This window comes from Crocodylus siamensis, chromosome 5 (genome assembly GCF_052110815.1).
Source record: "Crocodylus siamensis isolate JL-2025a chromosome 5, ASM5211081v1, whole genome shotgun sequence".
Classification (NCBI taxonomy): domain Eukaryota; kingdom Metazoa; phylum Chordata; order Crocodylia; family Crocodylidae; genus Crocodylus; species Crocodylus siamensis.
Window position 1 is genome coordinate 100,873,944 of NC_143399.1, and position 24,541 is coordinate 100,898,484.

A 24,541-nucleotide genomic window follows, 5' to 3' on the forward strand; every position below is an offset into this window, starting at 1 on the left:
CCATATGTAAGTGAAATCCACACGGGATTAATGGGGTGAATGCGTCGGTGGAGGAGTGGACTCGTGGGATGAGCAGTAGAAGCTTGTAAGGGGGGGCAAAAGGAGACAGAGCCTAAAAAGCATTGGAGACCTGATAGTGTGGCAGGTAAAACAATATACAGTCAGCTGTCAGTACATGCCCAGACAAGGCCGAACGGTGCCGGCGTGGCCAATTCTGAACATGTACCGCTAAACTTGAAAAGTTCGCAGGCTTGCTCCGGAGGACCAGACTGTTGAAAGGGGAAGGTGACATGGTGGCAGGCCACATTTATTAGCACTGCCTGTAAAATTGGGTAATAGAACCCGGACCAGGAGTTATTTCCAAGGGGCCCTTGGTGGGTTAGGTTAACGGCCAAGGAAGCGTTCCAGTGGACCAAAGGTGTGGGCTTGGTAAGGGGGGAAAGGGTGACCTCAGATTTGGATTTGGCACCACTGGGTGTAAGTGAGAGGTACCACGGTGGGGTAATAGAGTGGGGGTCCCAGGCGAGTGACATGTCAGGGTGAGACCAGTTGACACCTTGTGGGTTTATTCCCCAGGGGATGGCGGAGCAAGCGTGTGGGGCTTCCCTCTCGAAACAATCCTCACGAGGGGGCAAAGTGGTATTGGAGAGGTTCTCAAGGGTAAAGTTGCGGGGCCAGGTGAAATCCTTGAAGGTAGAACCTCCGCCCTCTAGAGGTGCGGAGGTATTGATCGAGGTCACCTAACCCTTTGAGACCTGGGAAAACCAATCTGAAACTTTGAAAACTTTAAGGTACAGGATCAAGATGAGGTCTGTAACTGACAAAGGTATCTTGAGGCATGCAGTCAGGCCTTCTCCCGTCCCGCTGTCTCCCAAAGTGTCAGCCCACAGCAACAGTAGGTGCAGAACCGTGTTGTCAGTACGGATGGGGTTGTCAGCGGTGGGACTCGGGCTTGTGCATTTCATCACCGGCAGGGTGGTGAGCGAGAGTAGGGTTAAGAGTGGTCTCATGTTGGCGAAGGTGAACCTAGAAATAACATAAGAAAGGGGAGAACAGTAACTGAGTTCGGTACAGGTTAACACTCTAACTGTTTTGAGTGCTTAGAGAGCCAGTTGTGGTGAGCTAAGAGGTGGCTATTAGAGTCTTTTATGTTGACTATATAGGTTTTCAGATGGTCCCCTTTTCGTACAATTTCTCCTTGAGATACTCGTGGGCGTTTTTGGGTAGGATGTGGTACTGCGGTCCAGACAAGTTCTCCAGGTTGAAATTTTGGAGCCCATGGGAGAGGTGTTTCTGTGTTTCGTGGTTCCCATAGGGCGTTTCCAATGTTTAGATTGAGAACATCTTCGCTTAGGTGTTTGGTCCAGTTTCTGTAGGTTCCATTCCCTTTGACTCGTATTCGTTCTTTTATTAACCCGATGGCACGTTCTACGACTCCATTGGACTGAGGGTGGTACGGGAGGTGATGGTGCCAGGCGATATTGTGTAATGTGGTGAAAGTTGATATCGTTTTTCTGGTGAATGGTCGTCCTCTGTCAGAGTGGATTGTTTTCAGGGTCTGCCAAAATGCAAAGATTTTTGTGAGGGCTTTAGTTACATCGCTACCACGGGTCTTACGAAGGGGTAGTACTGCAATTTGCCGGGTTCCTAGATTGACAGCGACAAGACCCTTGGTTGCCCCCTTTGCTCCGGGCAGGGGCCCCATGAGGTTGACCTGCCAAACCTTCCCTGGGGCAAAGTATTTTGGGTCATAAACACCTTGTTCTGCATTGTGGGGGTGTGCTTTTTCTTTTGCACATTGTTCGCATCCCATCGCCACTTGTCTCCAGAGGCATCGTGGACTGTGTTTTTGACTACCTCCCGTGTGATGCCAGCGATCGTATGAGGCCTTGGTTCCTGGGTGGCCCCAGTGTTCATGTAGCCATCTGATATATGGTTCAGAGTGTGTTGTGGATGTAGTGTAGACGGTGTCTGTGCAAAGTGGGTTTTGGAACATGCTGTCGATGACTTCGTGAACGGGGTCTGTCTCAGGTTGGTGGGATTTAGTGTGCTTAATTAGTGGTAATCTTTTAAATCTTTCAAGTGTTGTGAAAACGTCTTCCCACAGGTCTATGTACTCAGAGGGATCAGCTGTTCCTGTTACTATTTGGTAAATGTATTGGGAGTCGATGGCCATAACTGGAACAGGTGAAGTGTTATTGTGATTGTTGAGACAGTGTTGTAACATAAGGGCGAATCCTCCTAACTCACATAGTTGTGGAGAGTCACCAGACTCTGCATGACATAAATCAAGTTTATGGCAGGGTCTGCAGTAAAGTCTGAAGGCTCCTCCATCTTTGGATGTACCATTAGATGCCATCCACGCAGCTTGAGTCATTCCATAAAGGGTTACACTCTGCAGTATTTCTTCTGGTGGGGGCGGGAAATTATGGTGGCTCCAGTTGTGCAAACAGTAGTGATGTTCAAGTACTAGAGTGCTCCATGTGGACACTTCTCCTCTGAAAGTAGAGTCTGGCTGGCTCGGGTCTAGAAGTGGTAATAGTGTTCCTCCTGGCAGGGTGACTGACCCTTGTCCTTGGTGTAGGGGTTGTGCTAATTGAAGAGCGAGTAGTGCTTTCCCTATAATCCCATAGCAGAATTGGCAAGTCTGGAGTATCTTGTGTGTATTAAAGATTAATTCTCCTTCAGTGTTTTTTGCGGTCGCATAAACATGTGTGCTGGTGTATCCTGCTATAATGTGTATTGGTTCGCTTGGATTATAGGCTTCAAGGCAGATCTCTAGTGTCACTGTGAGTAGGTCTGATAGCTTTTCTGTGTCCCGAGGTGTCCAAGGGTGTTTCTTCTCCCATTTATTTTGCAGTTGAGTTTGTATCCTGGCTAAGGCTGGCAAGTGCTGAGAGGGTATATAGCCTAGCCATACTAGTTGGCCTAGTAGGGTTTGGAAGTCCTGGCTTGTCTGGGGTGGGTGAGTCTTCCAGTTCCACTGGTTGGGAAGATCATGTGCCGTCCCTTGGCGGGTCAATCCGTTGAAGGTGGTACCCAGGAACTGAATGCATGTTGTCAGCTCAAGGTTTGACTTCTTGTCATTAATTGTCCACCCTTCTTGCTGTAAATGAGTGACTAATTGGTTGGCCTTTTGTTTGACCCTATTTCAATCAAAGCCCATAATAGTGAGGTCATCGACTTAGTTTCAGACCTTTACATCTTGATCTTCCTCTCCTGTCTTTATCATAAACCATCAGAGAGTAGCATTCGTTTCGGAACACACTAGAGCTGGAGAGTTGCTATAACCTTGGGGACACACATTCCATTTGTACATGCTTCCCTCAATACACATGTTGAAGAGGCCTTCTTCGTCGTTGATAGGGATCGAGAAAAACATATCCTTTAGGTCGATCGTACAGCCCACCCAATTTTTGGCTTGTACTTGTGACATTTCATGGACTATCTGTGACAGGGTTTTGGACTGGGGTTGGGCCAAGGTATGGCACCTTTTATTGACTTCTCTATAATTGATGACAAGACGCACTGCTGTTTTGTTTCCCGGTTTTGGTATTCCCCACCCTGCTGACAGGTATGTGCTTGTTGTCACCCGTTGTATCTTACCCTCATTTAAGAGGCACTGAAGTAGTATTTCTAGAGCAGCTCTATATGTTTCTTTTGTTGGGATTGGTTTGTAACGCCAGTGACTAAGGTGGGTAAGTCTGTGCATGTATATCTGTGACACTTGAATGGGTAGTGCTTGAAGGACTTGTTCTTTCAGTTGCAGGGCTCATATTCCTGGGATTCCAAGTAAGTTGATTGTCCCAAGTACTGCTGTCAGGCCTTTTGGGTAGTGGCTTGGAAAGAATTTACTCGCTGCGCTTGATCGATCGAGTTAAGGTCTTGTATGAGGATTTTTCCAGAGGTTAGTATATGAGGGACAGTTGACTGTATAACATTAACTTGAGCTCCGGTATCTAATAGGAATCACGCTGTAATTGGTTATCTTTGGCTATCTGGGTGTTGTACCTTGATGCTACAATAGGGTCATTGATCTTCATTGCTGCCGGGGTGACCGGTGGCGGCTACTCATTTTTTGCCTTGTCTTGGAATCCTAATGTCTCAGCCAGTTTCTCTTGTCCAGTGTCCCTGAGTGCTCGGAGCTGCGACTTGCTGAGTCCGGATTTCGCAAGTAAAAATCCAAACATGGCCTGTTCTTGTGGAGTTCTCTCGAACTGGTTGGCCCACTTGTGAAGTGCCCCCTGAGGCCCCATCCGTTTACTATAATTGCCTTGGGCTAGGGTACTGACCATCATTACACTCCAATTCCCTGTATCCATGGTGGCAGCAGGGTGCACTTGGGTGGTGGGTGTAGGTCTCGAGAGTGCCTCGAGTTGTGGGAGTTGGCTTAGGATGTTTCCTGCGGGCCGGCCGACTAGTGGGGCTAAAGGGAGGCGGAGGGTAATGGCATGGTCTCCACTTCTACGCAGGCTTTTACTGCCTCGATGGTTTTCTTAGGAATCAATGAGGCCATGGTCCATTTCGCTGAGCTGCAGTTAACCCCAGTTGGTGCACTCTGGGATTCCAAGTACAATATGACGTCCCAATGATACTCAACAAAAGTTGTTCGGCGGTAGGGTCAGATTGACGTCCTTCGTGCAATAGATGGGACTTTTGTTGAGATTGGTTTGTAACGCCAATGACTAAGGTGACTTGGCCTGTGACGAGGGATGGAAGCAGGATGTTCCAGTGTATGTTATTCATTACGGCTGTTAGAGCAGTAATGTGTCCTCCACTCCATGAAGCTTGATGGGTTAGGTAGGAGGATTCATCTAAATCTAGTTGCTCCAACCCATATTCTATGACGAGATGACCCAACCAAATCATTAATGTTTCATTGGATTTAATCTTCAACTCTTTGTGTAATTCCTGCATCTCCACTTGGGTGCAGGTGTGGTATGTAGTGGTGGTGCGGGTCACTCCCTGCCCATCAGTCACTTGCTTAACTAAAGTGACGGGGTAAGCAGTTGTTGGTGGTGACAGCTCAGAGTCTCCGGGAGGAAGGGTTGGGAAAAGGCTTTCACTTTTCTTTTCAGTTTCGGCGGTAACTCCTCCCTCTTCTACGTAAGGGGGTGGTGCGGTTGGTGCCGTGGGCAGTTCATGCATCGGTGGGAGTGGCTTCCCCTTCTCTTCCACCCCCCTTTCTGCCATGTTCGAGTTTTGGCACTATCATGCTGCCATCTTTGAGCGCCGGCTCTGTCACGCTGTCGCCGCCATTTTCAGGCACTGGCCCTGCGGCTTGTTCAACAGCCATCTGCACTATTGTTTTTAATTGGGATGTGAGGTCATTGTTCTTGCATAGTAGGATGGACACTGTGCAGAACAACACATTGATTATCTTCCCCTTATCCCATTTCAGCCCCGACCATTTTTTGGCTGTGCGGCTGTCTGATTCTAAACTTTCACAGCACTGTGTTAGTAACTCATGCCCTTGGGACCCTTCTTCTAGTCCTGGGCAATTGAACTTGTCAGGCGGGGTTAGTTCACCGCCTTCCTTAACATGCTGAATACAGCGGGCGAACTCCTGAGCCGGGGTGGGATTGATGGTCCTTGTCGCTTTTACTTTGCTCAGGCTTAATGTTACAGTCGCCTCTTGTGGTTGGTAAATGACTGCGGGCAACTGCATAATACACCCAAATGCTGCAGGGCTTAAGGTTACTGCCCACTCTTTTCCCTCCAGCAATTTCTCCCCCACTCTGATGGTACACAATGTGAGCCCAGAGTTCATCAGAATCAATGACCGAGCATGAGCCCTCCCTCCAGGGGCAAAGGTTCACCAGCGTCCCCTCCATGTTCTCTGCTCCCTTCTGGCATCCTGTTCATGATGCCATGTTGTGCCCTGCAGGGTCAGGACCTGAGGCACAATGAGGAGAAGGTTCATTTTGCCTTAAAGGGAGGGAGAGATTTTTCTCTGTTTGCAGATCATGGAGCCTCCTGATTGCAGAACAGGGTATGAGTTGTAAATTGTAACAAGAAACTTTTATTTGTTTACTTACATGCTGATGAACGAGGTGCATAGGTACAGTGGCTTGATTAAACGCATTTTGTTTACAAAACAAATTAACGACTCTGTCTTTCTCTTGCGGATTGCGGTTCGGTTCACTAATCGGGTCAGCGCTCAGGGAAGGGGTACGCTGGGAGAATCGGTGGTGGAGAAGCGCTGACACAGTTGGCCAGACTGTGGCAGAAGGGAGTGATCTGCTGGTCCCAAAATGGCTTCTGCCGTGGCGTGGACTCAGTGAGGCTTTTAAAGACTTCTCCCTTCTCCTCCCCTGGCTCCCCCTAACGTCAGAAGGGTAAGCTGTTTTTGCGCCTTTTCTAAGCTTGTGGGAGGGGCTGGGTGCTAAACTTTGTGCTTACGGCACTTTAACTGAAGTGAAGTAAAAAACAAAAAGATAGTGTTTCATTAGTCCTGCAATCATTATGGTTAAATGCATGAATCATAGTGTGGCAGTGCACCTTCGTATGCTTGTCACTTCAAGGGCTGAGGCAGACAGCTGGCAGGTGCCTGAATAGGGTGGCCCTTTTAGGGCCCAGCTTATATATGGGGAAGTAGCAGTTGCTGCCAGTGGCTGTGAGAGAAACGTCAGTGGGCTGAGCTATGGCTCAGGAATATCCTGGAGGTAAGGGGAGGACCTATGGGGATGTCATGGAGACTCCTGAGTAGGGAGGCCTGTTGGGACTGCCTGTGGCACAGCAGTCTCAACTAAATGCCAGGACCATTAACCTCGCTGGTGAAATGGGCACCTTAACCCTGGCCCCCCACCTAGGGTGTGAATTAGGGCTGCTGAGGGTGACCTGAAGGGCTGCATCAGGGAGTGTACTGAGTAGAGCTGCTTGAGTGTCTTGAAGGGTGGTACATGAGCCAATTCCAAGGGAATGTTGGTAAAACTCATTCCCCATTGAGGAGTTTGGGGCAGATGCAGCCCAGCATTGGTCTAAGGCTATGCCACATAGAGATGGGGAACTTGCAGGAATGAAGTTGCTGCATGGTAGTACCAGTGAGACATGGTAGCTAAGCTCGAAAGCCCATGAGGGGTTGCTCAAGAGGAGCTAGGGCAGTATGCAAGAGGCCCCCGTGGGGGGCAGGGCAGAACGAGTGTGAGACTGAATGGAGCCCAATTATGGATTGAATATGCCCCAGCCTCAGAATGGGGAAAGTAATCATAATCTGGATGCCACCTGTGAGTCATGGGCCATGGTATAGTGGAGGTCTGCAGCTGTGGATCACAGCCCCTGGCATCAGGACAAGGAATGGTCAGCATCCCACTTAATAAATCAAGTTAAGAGTCAAGTTGTGTCAGGAAAGTCAGAGCAGATTGCCCTAGGCAGGTGGGTGGGCTGCTTTAGGACCAGGCCACGAGTTTACCCCATCACAGTGAGTTGCATGAAACAAATTCTCCATCTTGAGTGTTTTAATATTGCCTCCAGTATGTCACTGTCAGTCATTTCTATACTCAAGTTAATATGACTGTACCCAAGTTAATGTTTTTAGCTAGAGCTAAGAGCAGCCTTCAGGGCTGTGAAATAGAAGAGAAACATGCCAGAAATGATTAACACTGAAAAACTGCAGAAGAAATTATTACTGAATAATAGAACAGAAAGGGCTAAAAAGGAGAAAGGGTCATTAACATATGTGGAATGAAACGAGATTAGCAGGAATTAGGAAGATGATAATGAGTCATGAAGTCAAAGGACTTCAATCAGCACTGCCTGAATAGAAATGTCACTGTGTCTCACAGGCAGTTGGTTTTAAACTTTGGGTGGAGCAGAAACCAAGGGATGGGAGTGTGTGAATGTGTGTGTGTGGGGGGGGGGAACTGCACCACTTCTCCCCCCCAGGATCTGCCCCTGATTGGTGATATCCAATAGAACAATTATACAGGTAATGATCCATTCACATATACAGTATGCTTGTTACAATTATATCCCATGCTATCATTTGGTAGGACACACAATCCAAGTGGAGCGTAATCTCATTTGTCTGAATTTGAGTTGATATTTTTCTAACCAAAATGGAGCACATTAATTAAAAGCATTAATTATTTAAACATCTCCATTATCCAAACCTATTTCTTGTTCTCCATGACCTTCAGGTAATTGAGATAATCCTGAACAGCAGCATGGCAACACACTAAGTACAAAGATATCAATATGCATCAGTGTATGTATTTTCTGACTTATCTGGCTACTGGCTACTGGGATTGTCCTAATCGGCAACCTAGTGATTGATGGGAAGCTGGGTGACAGCAATCACAAGCTGATCACCTTCACCATCCACAGTAAAGCTGGCAAGTCAGTCAGCACCATGGAAGTCGTGGACTTCAGAAAAGCCAACTTTGAAAAGCTCAGGAGGCTTGTCAGTCTGGCCCTAAGGGACCATGACCTCAGGGAGATGGGAGTTCAAGAAGAGTGGTTGCTCCTCAAGGAAGCAATCCTCAATGCACAAGCTAAGTCTATTCCATCTCAGAGCGAAGGCAGCAAGAGGGCACAGCAGCCACCCCGGCTCTCCAGGGACCTAGCAGACCTCCTAAGGCTAAAAAGAAAAGCCTACAAAGGATGGAGGATGGGATTCACCTCCAAGGAGAACTGGTCTGGTCCTGCAGGGAGCAAACCATGAAAGCAAAGACTGCAACTGAACTCCAGCTAGCTTCAAGCACCAAGGACAATAAAAAGTCCTTTTTCAGATATGTGGGGAGCCAGAGGAAAAGCAAGGGTAACATTGGACCGCTGCTGAACCAGAGGGGGCAACTGACAACAGACACCCAGGAAAAAGCCAACCTATTAAATGAGTACTTTGCATTGGTCTTTCATCAGTCCCATGGGACACCCAGGCCTGCTATGGGACAGGGAGATCCAGGTGACCTCTTGAAGAAACATCGTGAGAAGCTGGATACCTTCAAGTCAGCCTGCCCTGACAATCTACACCCCAGGGTAATCAAGGAGCTGGCAAGCATCATAGCCTTTAAAAACTCCTGGAGCTCTGGTGTAGTGCCCAAAGACTGGAAGAAGGCCAATGTGGTGCCTGTCTTCAAGAAAGGGAGGAAAGTGGATTTGGCTAACTATAGGCCCATCAGCCTGACTTCTATCCCAGGAAAGATCTTAGAAAAGTTTATTGATGAGGCCATCCTTAATGGACTGGCTGATGCCAACATCCTAAAGGATAGCCAGCATGGGTTTGTTGCTGGTGAGTCTTGCTTGACCAATCTCATTTCCTTTTACGACCAGGTGACCTATCACCTGGACAAGGGAGAAGAGATTGATGTCATATATCTTGACTTCAAAAAAGCCTTTGATCTGGTATCCCACGATCACCTCTTAGCTAAACTGACCAGTGGGGTCCCCCAAGGCTCTGTCCTTGGACCCATATTGTTCAACATCTTCATTAACGTTGTGGACACTGAAGTCAGAAGCAGACTGGCGAAGTTCGCTGATGACACCAAACTTTGGGGCAAAGCATCCATGCCAGAAGATAGGCAAGTGATCCAGGCTGACCTGGACAGGCTCAGCAAAAGGGCGGACAAGAACATGATGGTGTTTAACACTGAAAAATGCAAGGTTCTCCACCTTGGGGGTTAAAAAAACCCTGCAGGCTCGGCAATGCTATGCTGGCTGGCACTATGGAAGGAAGAGACTTGGGGGTCATCACTGATCACAAGATGAACATGAGCCTGCAATGCGATGCTGTGGCTAGTAAAGCAACCAAAACGCTGGCTTGCATCCACAGCTGCTTCTCAAGCAAATCCCAGGATGTCCTTTTCCCCCTGTACTCGGCCTTGGTGAGGCCGCAGCTGGAGTACTGTGTGCAGTTTTGGACTCCACAATTCAAAAAGGATGTGGAGAAGCTTGAGAGAGTCCAGAGAAGAGCCATGCACATGATCAGAGGTCAGGAAAACAGACCTTACAATGACAGGCTGAGAGCCATGAGGCTTTTTAACCTGGAAAAGTGCAGGCTCAGGAGTGATCTGATGGCCACCTATAAGTTTATCAGGGGAGACCACCAGTATCTGGGGAAATGTTTGTTCACCAGAGCGCCCCAAAGGATGATGAGGTCGAATGGTCATAAACTACTACAAGACCGTTTCAGGCTGGACATAAGGAAGAATTTCTTTACTGTCCGAGCCCCCAAGGTCTGGAACAGCCTGCCGTCAGAGGTGGTTCATGCTCCTATATTGAACACCTTCAAGAGGAAATTGGATGCTTATCTTGCTGGGATCCTATGACCCCAGCTGACTTCCTACCCTTTGGGTGGGAGACTGGACTCGATGATCTTCCAAGGTCCCTTTCACCCCTAATGTCTATGAAATCTATGAATCCAAACACTAGTTAGATTTAATACTGCCATACATAAATGCATTACAAAGAATCTCTGGCATGAAATACACATAGCCCCATGAGGGACACCAGGAATCAACCTTAATGCTTTACATTCATTCAGAAAATGCATATGGAACGTTACAAGAGAAAACCAATATAATTCTTTGGAATTCTAGTAATCAAGAATATTTTATAAATTGCATTTTATAATCATAATATAAAATGCAATGGCTATATAAATTCCCTACATAATATCAATCTTGATTAAATTCTTTAAAACTAACAAAGACACTAATAAATGAATATGAGCAAGGAGGTGTGAGAACAAAATCAGGAAACAATGCTTCTTTATCAGTCAACAGAAGTGGACCGGTGAGTGGATCAAATACCAGAAACTTGTAATGGTTGCAGCAGGGCACTTTTATGTGTGTCCACAGAAACTCTTTTCTCCAGCCTCTGGGAAATTTTCCTTACCACTAGCAGCAGTGCACCAACAGTGCCTGGAAAACCTTATTATAAAGTTTTAATACTAGTTACTGCCATCAGTAACACTTTCTTGATCTCTTCTCCATTTTTAAAAATTCTAAATAAGTCATAGTTCACTTGAAGGACTATTATGTAAAGTGAAAAAGCCATTGGATTATTTAACTGCTATTTATAAAAGGGCAAGAATGTAAAACTGACATTTTACCTGTAATCTACTGAGACAAATAAGTAAAATCAAGTCATGCTTTTTTCCTCCTTTGAAAAATAAGGCATCATAAGTGTTTCTTGACATTTTTGCCTGTATTTGTCTACTATTATCTGACAGTTGTAGGTTCCATTCTAAATTAATCAAAGCTACAGAGAGTACATTTGTCATTCAGTCCACATCACATTTAAAATTCCAGATTATCTTTAGTTTTAATATAGTTGCAGATAAAGAACAGACATGCAAAACATCTCATAAGTTGTCACATTTGTACTGCTATTTCATTTAGCCAAATTCAGTTATTATATTAGTTATGTTTGAGGAGGCAGTTATAGAGTAAGCCCCAGTCTTTAAGTGCCTTAAGAAGGGAAAAAAAAGTCTTTCACCTGAAATTTCTTAAGCTTGTTTTTAACCTAAAGTTGAATAATTTTGGAAAGAGTAGGATGTGAATGAATTTATTTAGCCATTTACAAATTATGCAGGTTTTAAGAAATGGCTTTTTTATAATTAAAATAACTGAGGGGTTTTTTTTTAAGACATCACACTTGCCTTGGATGCCTTGATAAGAAGCGTTATTGATATGTTTAAAGAGAAACAGTTTAAATCTAAGCAACTAAAATGTTCAAAAGTCACATGTTTAGCACATACACTGCACAATTTTTTAACAAATAAGCAGAAGACAGAGGTCAACATATATTTTTGGCTACAGCATTCATGTCCAGATTTTGCTCTTTGTTTTTGCAATATCCTGTATTCAAATAAAATCAGTTTGGCCTCTATTTTTCTTTTTTGCTCACTTTTGTCACTTAAGAAAAGGGAAAAAAACAAAAGCAGGGAGACAAAAAGAAAATCATTTAAAGCAACTTCCCAGTTGAGTATTTTGAAATGGAGAAGGTAAAATATTTCATGACTCAGACTATGAACCCCTTGCTTGGCATGATGACATCACAGGCAAGTACACCTTGATACAAAGTTCACTGAGGTCAGTGGAAAGGCTCAATTAACTTCAGTGTGAGCTGGATTACACTTACAACTAATGAGCAGTAATTTACTACTCATGTGAGTATACACTTCCCAGCATGTGTTATATTTTTACAAGATTGCCCTAACTTTTCTCTTATTAACCCATATGCTAATCTACAAACACATTTTGAGGGGAGCTGTCTTTTTTTGGTTTCATCCAAAGAGAAGCAAATATAGCCATGCCCTAACGTACAGCATTGCAAGATTTGGGGGAGGTGAAGAGTGGAATTTAATATAGACAAGAGAAGATACAAGAATGTAGTAAGTAAATGAACAAAATGCAACAGGAACATAGAACTGGAAAGGACCTCCTGCATCACTGAGTCCATTCCCTTGCTATTGGTACTGTGTCATATGAATCCTTTTTTTTAAGTGATCAGTTTTTATCCTAAAATAGTTAGATTTCATTTAACTCCTCCTATTGCTAGATAAGGATAGTCAGGTTAAGATAAGAATGCACATACATTTGCACATGTGTTTCTAAAACATGTACTAGCTCAGGCTTATTAATTGCACTAGTAAAAAAGTAAAATTGCATTTAGATGAATCTACACCTAAAAAAGCAATTGGCACAAATTTAAAACTTTTCTCAAATTGCAATAATATTAGGCTGCACAAGGTAATATCTGCATTCCAGATATGACTCTTGTTGAAATGTCATGGCTTACCTTATCCATGGAATGGACCAAATCAAGAATGTGAACTAGGGTTTGCCTGAAGAAGCTAAGATAAGGGCATTTGTACACCACTGGAGAAGGTAGACATGCCCTGTCTTACCACAAACATATCTGATTCAGTAGCTCCAAGAACAGCACAGGAACCTGCTGAAGTTATAGCAGAAGATCATGCAGGAGGGGCACAAGGCTCTAGATGGTAAACCTGAAAAGAAGGGTCAGCACACCAATACCCTAGACTACCTGTGCAATGGTACCCCCCTACATCACTTTCTGGTACCACTGAGCTAAGCTTCCAGCTCCAGCACATGAAGAAGAAAGGCAACTTGCAGTCACCTCAAGGAAGGAATGCAGTGATCATTGTGGGCGACTCCCTCTTGAGGTGGACAGAGGAAACAATCTGCTACCCTGACCCCTTGGCCCATGTGGTCTTTTGCCTCTCATAGGCCTATATCTGGGATATAGCTGAGAGTATCCCAAAACTTGTCTAAGCTCCCGACCAGTACCCCATGCTCCTCATCCATATGGCAATACATGACATGTCTCACAGCAATCCCAGCTGGGTTATGAGTGACTAATGTAGCTCTCTCTGGGGGCAAGACTCAAAAAATTGGGGTGCAGGTAGGTTTTCCTCAAATCCTCCTGGTTATGGGTCACAGGCACAGGAGGGAGAGATGAACTGATGACGAAAACAGAAGACTGCAGCGCTGGTGCCATCGGAAAGGCTTCAGCTTCTTTGACCACAATCCACACTTCAGAGGTAGAGGCATTGGTCTGGTGGGAAGGAGAGGCCTCTGCCTCACTCCAATGGTGAAGAAGCTCTTCCTGGCCAGAATGGCTGACATAGTTGACAGGGCTTTAAAATTTTTTCCCATGGGATGGGTGGACAAAGCAGTCTATACCTACAACAGAACTGAAGTTTGGCACCCATAGACAGGTTTAACAATGGTGGAACCCAGACTAAAAATGGTGGAACCCAGGCTCTCCCCTCCCCCCCAAAAAAAGGGAATGCGTGTCCTGTTCACTACCAATCTAAACTATGCGGCTTACAGAAAACCGCATCACTTAGATTGATTCTGCCCCAGGCTTTTGGAATGCGCGACTGCTCACAGCACTTTCTAACTTTGGGCAAGTGTAGATGAAACAGGGGCCCTAAATTGAAGTGGTGGGTTTTTAAAAATACTGCTTCAATTTAGGGTGAAGTAAACCCCCGTGTCATGTACACCTGTGTCTTACCTGCCTGTCTGGTAGCAGAGAGGGGAGGGTGAGCTACTGGCAGGTGGAGCAGTCCCTGGGCTGTTGGGAGAGAGGGCGGCTGGTGCTTCCCTCTGTGGCAGTGGCAACCCCTCCCCCCCTCAGGCAGCACCTGCCTGCAGGCACCTGGCCCTGGCAGTCCCGGGGGGTACCACAGCCACAGAGGGAAGGACTGGGCACCTGTGCTGCTCATGCAGGCAGGCAGGCTCCAGGAACAAAAAAAATCAGGCTCACTGCTTCCCCCCACTTCAAAAACAACCCCCCCCCAAAAAACCCCCCCAAAACCAAACCAAAACAAACAAACAAAAAACCGGTGACCATAACACTGAGAGCCAAAACTTGACTTCAGATTGACATTTTAATGCTGAGACCCAGCCCCAAAATAAGTTATTTTTTTTAACAACTTGCTACTTTTTTCTCTGCCAAAAAGGGACATATTTATTTCTGAACATATTCCATTTCTGCTCTAATCCAGAAGTAATTTTGTTCTTCATTGAATTCTCATCCTCACAGTGTCACAGTAAATTACAACCAAGTTCCCTGGATACTGGTGTGTGGATGATCACTATTATAGCACACTGAGGGAGCAGCTTTGACAGAAAACTCAAGAAATCTGATTTCTCTCTCAACAAATTTTATGGCATTTGCTATGGCAGTGAAAGTGTAGAGGAATGTGATTTTTTAGGGTTGGAGAGCCTAATCTAACAAATCTATGAGCTGCTGACAACAAAATAATTCCCGTATATATAATTCCCATCACACAGAAGCTGGCCTATCACCCCTGGCCTTTCAGCTCCAAAAAAGCAAGTCACTACACTCCCTTGAGCAATGGTTCTTTCAACTTCAAGCAGGAGAAATGACCTTATTTTCTCTTTGACAACACTACATATTTGTTCTTATAAATAAAGTAGGTTACAAGATGGGGCAGAAAGATGAGGTTATTTCCTAGAACAGGGAGAGCCAGGGCAGAAAGACAGAAAGTTGAGGCCTCTAATATCAGGGCCTGATGTTTTCAGTTTGTTTCATTGTAAGAGACTGGGGGCTCATTCAAAAATATAAAGCTCCCCCCACCCAAATATGTATTTTCATAAAGTTTATGGAAGAAAACAAATATGTCAGATCATATAAACAGACAATTCAGAACATAAATCCAACAGACATCAAGAAATGTGATTATGAGCAAAACATGAAGCAAATTTATCCTATTTTCTCAGCACCTTGCATTTCTCATCAGATATCACACTTGTCTTAGTCTATAGCTGTTGCAACTTTCATCTTTACATCCCCAGATAAGTGGAAAACTGTTTCCCCATTGCTCCCAAGGCATGCAAGGCTGGATATTTAGTGAATCTCTACAGGGAATGGTTGGAAGAGAGCTGTATTACTATTGACTTACTTTGCAAATGATGGTGAAATCTGCACATAAACAAAGGCACATTTATATGATCAATGTATTTTAAACACATCTAATTATTCTTTAATATTCATGTGCTTGTCCATTTCCGTAGACAATGATTTGATCTTTGTCAGTTGGGAACAAAACTTATCTGACAGTACTACTGATGTTTGTCCTGTGGCCAATGGAAACCTTTAATGAGAAAATAACTAGGGGCACCTATACATGAGCGTGGAGGCTGCCCCAATGTACTGAAATTCCAGTGCATCACAGCAAAGTCTGCTGGAATGTAGCAATTTCAGCACTCCAGCAGCTTTCTGTATCTTGTGTATCATCACCCCATGCTTCAAAATGGCAGCAGGGTGCTTGAGCTATAGCTCGTTGAATTCGACACTCTTGGATCTACTCTAATTAAAACACTACCCCTCCACCCCCAGAGCACCTGTAAAAAAGTGCCCTAGAGTTTTAGTTATACCACAGAAAAAAAAAGTATGTTACCCCATTAAAATGACTTGATTTAAAATACACAATAATTCTCCATTTGTTCATTTAAGAAACATGATCTTTAATAAACTTTGTGTTTTAAATTGCTGCCACCATAGAAAACCAAGGTGTGTATACCAAAACACTTTTGAAACAGAAATATAAACTGGAGGAGGCTCTTCTAAAAGCCATTGAGGTGCATGAGAAAACTTCAATGTACTTCATCAGGATTCAGATCATGAGTAAAGATCATAAACAGTTCATGTTAAGCCTATGAGCACATAGTTCAAATTATTATTAGCCTGCTATCAGATCGTTCATATGGGCTCAGTTTGCTCTTCTGAATAGTTTTATGACTACAGAACTCTCATGTATTGAAAGCCTGAGTCTTTTTTGGGAATAAATACTGATAAATAAATGATGATGCACTCTGGGCAAACATACACACAGTAAAAGCTCTGTTATCTGGTGTGAGTGGGGAATGGGGGTGCCAATAATCTAAAAATGTCAGTTATCTGAAGCAGAATTTTTTTGCTGGACACAGAGTGGGTTTCGGGGGTGGGGGGAAGGAGCACATGAGGAGTGGTAGCAATGGCCACCATGACTGAGCTTCCCCCCTCCTCTGCCACATGTCTAGCTGGCTGGAAATTCCAGTTAGTAGTGTGCCAGTTACAAAAATGCTGGTTAACACAGCTTTTACTGTAGTTTCAAACCAGTGCAGAGTAAGTCTTGACACTTTTAGTAAAAAATAAAACATGCATGGAAAGGTATTTTAAATCAGTTCCCAATGAAATGACTTTTCCAAACTTATGTCTCAGTTTTCTACCAAGAATCCCTTTGCTTGGAGCTTGACATGAAATTGCCCGGTTAACCCACCTTATTACCAGTTGCTATATACATTTTTGTTTCTTTGTTTCCATATTTAATAAATACATAATAAGATAGGTTAGTTAACTGGGTAATTTAATGCCAAACTCCAAGCAAAAGGGTTCTTGGCAGAAAACTGAGAGATTTCAAAGATTTCATAGACATTAGGGCTAGCAGGGACCTTGGAAGATCATAAAGTCCAGCGCCCTGCCCAAAGAGCAGGAAGTTTGCTGGGGTCATAGGATCCCAGCAAGATAAGCATCCAATTTACTCCTGAAGGTGTTCAATGTAGGTGCTTGAACCACCTCCGCTGGCAGACTGTTCCAGACCTTGGGGGCTCGGACAGTAAAGAAATTCTTCCTTATGTCCAGCCTGAAATGGTCTCGCAGTGTTTTGTGACCGTTCAAACTCGTCATCCCTTGGGGCACTCTGGTGAACAAACGTTCCCCCAGGTACTGGTGGTCACCCCTAATAAACTCATAGGTGGCCATCAGATCACCGCTGAGCCTGTGCTTTTCCAGGTTAAAGAGCCTCATGGCTCTCAGCCTGTCATCGTAAGGTCTGATCATGCGCATGGCTCTTCTCTGGACTCTCTCAAGTTTCTACACATCCTTTTTGAATTGTGGAGCCCAAAACTGCACACAGTACTCCAGCTGCAGCCTCACTGAGGCAGAGTACAGGGGGAGAAGGACATCCTGGGATTTGCTTGAGAAGCAGCTGTGGATGCAAGCCAGCATTCTGGTCGCATCGCATTGCAGGCTTATGTTCATATTGTGGTCAGTGATGACCCCCAAGTCTCTTTCTTCCATAGTGCCAGCCAGCATAGCACTGCCGAGCCTGCAGGATTTTTTTTCCCCCCCAAGGTGGAGAACCTTGCATTTTTCAGTGTTAAACACCATCATGTTCTTGTCCGCCCTTTTGCTGAGCCTGTCCAGGTCAGCCTGGATCACTCTCCTGTCTTCTGGCGTGGATGCTTTGCCCCAAAGTTTGGTGTCATCGGCAAACTTGGCCAGTCTGCTTCTGACTTCAAAGTCCACAACATTAATGAAGATGTTGAACAATATGGGTCCAAGGACAGAGCCTTGGGGACCCCAATGGTCACAGGACACCATGATGAGTGACTGCCATCAATTACTACCCTCTGGGTCTGACCACGGAGCCAATTTCCCAGCCAGCAGATCGTGGTGGACCCAAGGCCACAATTGGCCATTTTTGCCAAGAGGTGATCATGGGATACCAGATCAAAGGCTTTTTTGAAGTCAAGACACATGACAATCTCTTCTCCCTTGTCCAGGTGATAGGTCACCTGGTCGTAGAAGGAAATGAGATTGGTCAAGCAAGACTCACCAGCAACAAACCCACGCTGGCTATCCTTTAGGATGTTGGCATCGGCTAGTCCATTAAGGATGGCCTCATCAATAAACTTTTCTAAGATCTTTCCTGGGATAGAAGTCAGGTTGATGGGGCTATAGTTAGCCGAATTCACTTTCCTCCCTTTCTTGAAGATAGACACCACATTGGCCTTCTTCCAGTCTTCAGGCACTATACCAGAGCTCCAGGAGTTTTTAAAGATCAGTGCCAGGGTCTGGGCTATGATGCTCACCAGCTCCTTAGATGAGTTTGGAATAGTCATTTAATTAGGAACAGATTTAAGATACCTTTTCATGCATGTTTTATTTTTTACTAAAAGTGTCAAGACTTACTCTGCACTGGTTTGAGTATGTTTGCCCAGAAAGCATCATCATTATCATTAAGTAGGATAGCTCTCAAAATCTGCTCTCAAAACTATCTTCATATCTATATATATCAAAAGGACATTTCATTGCAGATTTTCCTATAATGAAATATGGAAACATGAATCAGAAGCTCAACTATTTTCATACTTTAACATTAAGATATAGACAATGAATGGGAGAGTGCTAATTGTTGATTTATGTTCTAATTCTCATGTTCTAATTCTCAAGAAAAAAAATTACATCTTCAGGAGGCACTTGGCCCACTACCAACAACTAATTTTCTCTAACATCTGCCTATATCCCTTCTACTTTTCCTAAAGATGATTGTGTAAAGAACTCATCTTGATGAAGGCAAACAAGAGGCCTGCAGTACCCCATCATACTTCTTGTATGTATAGAAATTAAAAATGACCATAAACAGCCCTTTCCCCACTCATATATAGCACCACTGAGATTTCTATCAGCCAGAACACCAATTAAATCACAATCACAGATGACATGAAACTTATGGCAGTCTGCTTCTTGAGAGTTTCAGCAAGACTGAACCTCTGCAGCCAGTCACAAGGAACAATTTTAAGTGGTTAAAGCAATAAAAATAAAATGACTAGACTCTATGAGCTTATTATGTTTAAGTGGGTAAATATAAAAAGCAATAGGCCAGACACAGGCATTCAAGAGCCCAAGGCAGAATTGACCTAAGTTCTGTGCTTTTCTATAAGTAGCATATGTTAGATCTGTAGTGAACAGAACACACATTTGCCTGTGGGGGGAAGAGAGGGGAGGCAATCTTAGACCAGGTTCTGCAATATTTAAACCAGGGTATGTATGCTGAATTTCTGTTTTGTTATGGTTGTGTGTGCCAAACTTCTGTTCTGTTATAGGTTAAGATCAGTTTCCAATCACATATACCAGTAAAAACATGATGTTTGTGCCTGGCTCTAATGTACTTTCTTCAGAATAATTAAAAAAAAAAATCTTTTTCTTCCATAACTTGTATATAATTTTACCCTTTTTCTTCAATACTTGAAAGCCCATTTTGAATTTATGATGCCTCATGCATATTCTTTTAACATTCGTTCTTTCAGCTTTGCTAGAAATATTAGTATACTAAGATCAAAAGGTTTTTATTTAGTCTGAATTGTTCCTTCATACTTCGCAATTGCTAATTTGTTCATTGTTATATGTTTGTACATAAAAGTTTAATTGCATCTACATTGCAGTGGATGAACTAATCTGCATTTTCCCCACTAAATTGTTTTTAATGCTATGACTTTTAATCGGTGTAGAAGAAAAAAAAAACAAATGAAAGGGAAAAATGGCTAGGTTGAAAATACAATCCTTTATACTAAGTTCTAGTTCTTAGATTTCAAATGAGAAGAGGAATTGCTGCTTCATTTCTTTGCCTGTTCTACTTTGGTTTTTCTTTGTTTTGTTCTCCAGAGTTATTGTTGTTCTCCTGCTGTGAACATCCTAAAGGCTATTCCTCCTCTGAGTACACAGATCTCATTTTAAACTGCAGTCTTAAACACTTAACATTCTGTGCACTTGAGTACACTTATCATTTGCTTTTTGCTGCAGCTATAAATAATATTAAGAGAATGTCAGTGTCTAGATGCTTTAACCACACATATGCAACATGATCAGCAAATTTTACAATACATTTATCAACATAACACTTGGAATTTTTATTCTCTTTACTTTAGGAGAAAGCAAATGCTGCTGCAAATTGTTTCTTCTAGATAAAGCGCTACTCAATTATTCAAATGACATTAAATTGTGTTGTTTGTGTTAAGCATTATTCATTTTATTTCATTAAAAGTATGTTGAATGTTGTTAACATGTTTAAAATTTTATAATCAAGGACGCTTTTATTAACAGTTAAAACAGATACATAGGAATAAGTAAAAAATGTTAAGCACACTGCAATTTGCTAATTTATGAAGATCAAACAAACATATACATACGCACCTTACCAAATCTATAAAGTATAAACTTAACTGGAAAACAGTAATTCTTCTGTATCCCAGAATACACAACATTTAATGCAATGCAGCGTTGATGAATGCAAAACAATTCTAAACAAGGTGGCCAAACACTGCCGCAATTACTTGTAAAATATATAAAAATAGCATGTCAGTTGTAATTTAGAATGAATGTTAAGCAAATAATACTAAATTATTTGTAAGATATTTCTGGCATGAATTTCAGGTCCTGCAAGCAGGGTGTGAGTGGGAGAAGGTGTCAGATTATGATCACAAAGTGAAAACAAAAGAATGGGGAGAACCAGAAAGTGTTTGGCGTCATTACTTCTAATTTTTACTCCTAGCCTACTCTTTCCTTTCTTGTGATCTAAAAGCATATGTTTGACCTCTGTACGCAACACACATTTCTGCATAGTAGAAATATTACTCCAAGAGAAGGTTTAATGGGTTTTATGGAAACCTGTAGAAACAGAAAAAAAACTAGAACAAGCAAATTAATTAAAAACAAATGCAAGTAATCTATGTTTCAAATTACCTTGACTTATTTAGAAGCTAGAATACACTGTATTTTTCACATTGTGATACCCCTGCACTACACTCACCCCTGCTGAAAATATCCAATTGAAATGAATTAGAGAAATTCTGTGTTATACCTCTAAGAAGACCTGTGCAGAATTCATAGCCAACAGAAAGAGTGGATGCTAGAATCATTATAATTCATCTTTTCACATTCCCAACATTGGGATAACTCAGAGATCAGTGAGGCCCACAGAAGAAATTAGACAGACCTGGAGACCTGGAATGAGACAGAGCTGCAGCTGCAGGCATGTGTCCCATGCTGGGACTTGCATGAGGATTCTTAAAAGACAGACCCTGGCCCTCTGCCTTAGTGTGTATATTGGATAGTGCAATCTTAGCATGAACCAGCACTTTTACAGCCTTTTTGTACCACTTCAAGCACATTACTCAGCATACATTGCTGGAGCAAAAGAGAATCATAATCAACAGGATTATGAATTGGTGTAATACTCAACCTGAGAAAGAATGGCAGATTCTAGCCCTCAAACAGAAAACCTCCCCTCCTCATTTCCAGTTTCTCTTCTCACTGAACAAAATTCAGTCCATCAAGAAAACTAGCTGGATTGAGGTCTTAGATATGTTATATTATTCAGTCATCATGAAGATCTTTAAAATCAATACAGAAAATAAAGAAAATGTTTTAAGTCCTTAAAGAAAATGTGCAAAGGCTGAAAAGTAGAAAACTTCAGTCTTAAAACATTTCAGTTGGTCTCTAATTAAGTTAAGTTAAAGGACTGATACTTTCCTACTAGTTACATAATACACATTTCATTACAATTACTATAAATAAGGAATATCTTCTATAATAATTTTATGAAGACCTAACATAGGATGTTCCTGATCTTGCTTTTATAACCTATGGAATATTTCTTAATAAAAGGGCAGATAGTAATACTTTTTTATAACCAGTCAAGCCCGTATTTATTCAATTCCTTTCTTAATATACTAATATTCACAGCTATCTATCCTTACACTGTACCACAATTTTTGAATAAGTGTGATATTTCAAGTGTTCTCAGCTCATACAACCAACAAGACCTAAGATCAAATTGGATGCAGCAAATCCTCTTATTTCTTGAAACAAGAAAGGATTTTTTCAGTTTACCAACTGAAATATTTGAGTGTTTTGGATTAAATGACGATGGGGAAGTCTCCCTAGAGGCATAAAAAGCTAACAATGGAATATCTGTTATATATAAATATACCAAAAATATGTCAACAGGATCTTTAAAAGCATGTGCTTGTTCAGGAGTCTACATGTAGAGATACAGTTTTCAGATCTTACACCAAAGTAACCCTTTTACCAGTGCAATTAATCATGGGACTCACTAAGGATCAGTTACTAAAACCAGATTTTAGATTTCTGTCTTTAAAAAAAAATGGTCAAAGCAAATTAAATTACATCTTTCCAGCAAAATGATATGTAGACCAAAAACAGCAATTTTGCCATGCTCATTCTTAAAAACGGAATTAAAGCTTGTGGGAAGCTTTCAAAAAATACATCCTATTAGCATCCTGATCATCTTCTTGGCAACTTAACCAAAAGAAAAAAATATTTTTTAAAAGTGTCTGAAACATACATTTTAAGTACATGAAGTACTGGTAAAAGTAAAGAAGGAAGCTTTATTTTCCTTCAGGTACCTTTATCACAATACATACATAGATATAGGGCAAAATTCTTGGGTCCATTCATGTTACATTGTACTAATCAATAGCCAAGAGAAAATTTGTCAAAGACCAAGAGCTGTTGCAGGTAGCGATATTTCCATGGAAGCTTCTTCCTCATCACTTATGGAGGCATACATCAGTGGTATTCCAGGAATGTGTCAAGGAGGGAAGGTATTGGCTAAAGTCATAGGTGATGCATGGAGGGGGGTATGGGGAGGCATGTGCTCCCCCTGAGATTGCTGAGGGACCACCGCCCCAGTTGGTGATCAACCGCTGGTGCCCCCCCCAGACTCTGGAGGCACCAGTTGTACCAATGGCTAAAGTTAGTGCTGCACATTTTCAACTCTAACTTATGCTAGGACTGTGACAGGACCAAAACCTACAACCATCTCTTTGAATTATCTCCTGAGTAGGAGTTGTGCACTGTATTTACTACATTGTTTTCTGGAGAATTTTAGAGAATACTAAAGAAATAAAAGGAAGTTTGGGTTGATGGGGTGGAGATAGAATTAACATATAAAGTTTTCCTACAAGGAATGAATGTCTTTAGCAGCAAAGTGAACAAATCTTTCCTGACTCATACACAATGCCTCAGATTCTTGAAACGTTTGGTGTTTTCAGCTTCTTATATAACTGTTCTTTCTTTTTTTCCTTTTTTGGAACATAAATGCAATAAATGTCTTTTTTGTTCCTTTTTTAAAAAATAAATGAAAACAGGTCTTCCCTTTCTGTAACTCAGGAAGTTTGTTTTTTTTTACTTCTCAAATTCATTTCTATCAGATTAGAATGAGAGTAATAGTGACATATCACATTAGTTATTGGCACCAAAATTGCAGAAATTTGACTATTCTAATCTGGGAACCCTGACCTCAATAAACACTTTTTGTACATGGACGCTGTCTTCTCAATTCCTTCTCTCTTGCCCATCTGCTAGGACACTGTTCTTTTTCACAAATTGTTTGGAAATTTGCCCTAAAGCAGAAGTGCCAAGCAACAGGCACCTCCTTCTTCTATAGAAATCCTCTCTCTGTGCAGCTAATGACACATTGAGACAAGATTCTTACTTAATCACTTCATTTGGAAAATACATTCCAGAAATAGAAAACTCAGACACAAGAAAACATATGGCTTTTTCTACTATGCAATATGCTATATTACAGTGAACACCATGCTGAAGTAGGTTCACTACATTTGGTGTTGACAGATAAAAATAAGAAAGGTCTGGCTAAGAAGGGTTTACTTTACCAATAGAATCTCAAGGTACATGAAAGGACTGGGAGATACCTTTAAAATTCAACCCAGAAACAAGGTACGTTCACAGATTGTTGACTAATTCCAAATGTAGTAATTAATTTTTCATCAGTGCCCAATAATGTACAGTTCCCTAAGCTGATGCCTGAAGCCTAATTTTCGGAGAGGTTTGCCTTTGCAATTCTCTTTCCCTTCAGTCAGAACTCTGAGTTCAACAACTCAAGCCACATGCGTCTCACACAAGGCACTCACAAATCAAGGAACTCAATATGGGTAGGCACATTTTAAAATATTTTGACTGAATATTGTTGAGCTAAAGTTAATTTGCCTTTATATACTCTTGCCTTTAAAATATCTTTTATTGATTTGTCAATTATTATTATATAACCAATATCCATTTTAGTTTGCTCAAATAATTATAACCTAGCCTCAGTCGACGCTCCATTTTGACTTTTACATTGCTTAACATAAGTATAACAGTCATTTTGTAGGTTAAGTATAGTATAAGAGAAGTGGTGTGTATGCAAGGCCTGTGGTATGTTTGAAAAGAGGCAATGAAAGAATAAATAGTATCAGTG

The 24,541-nt window shown here is 42.4% G+C and overlaps 1 protein-coding gene and 1 pseudogene across 1 annotated transcript in view; both read right to left on the reverse strand.

The window, feature by feature from the left end:
* The window catches only part of CDH18 (cadherin 18), a 1,127,064-nt gene that overhangs the window by 816,591 nt on the left and 285,932 nt on the right, over nucleotides 1–24,541 (reverse strand). The gene's annotated exons all lie outside the window — the stretch shown is intronic.
* Nucleotides 4,068–5,834, reverse strand: LOC149864432 (uncharacterized; annotated as a pseudogene).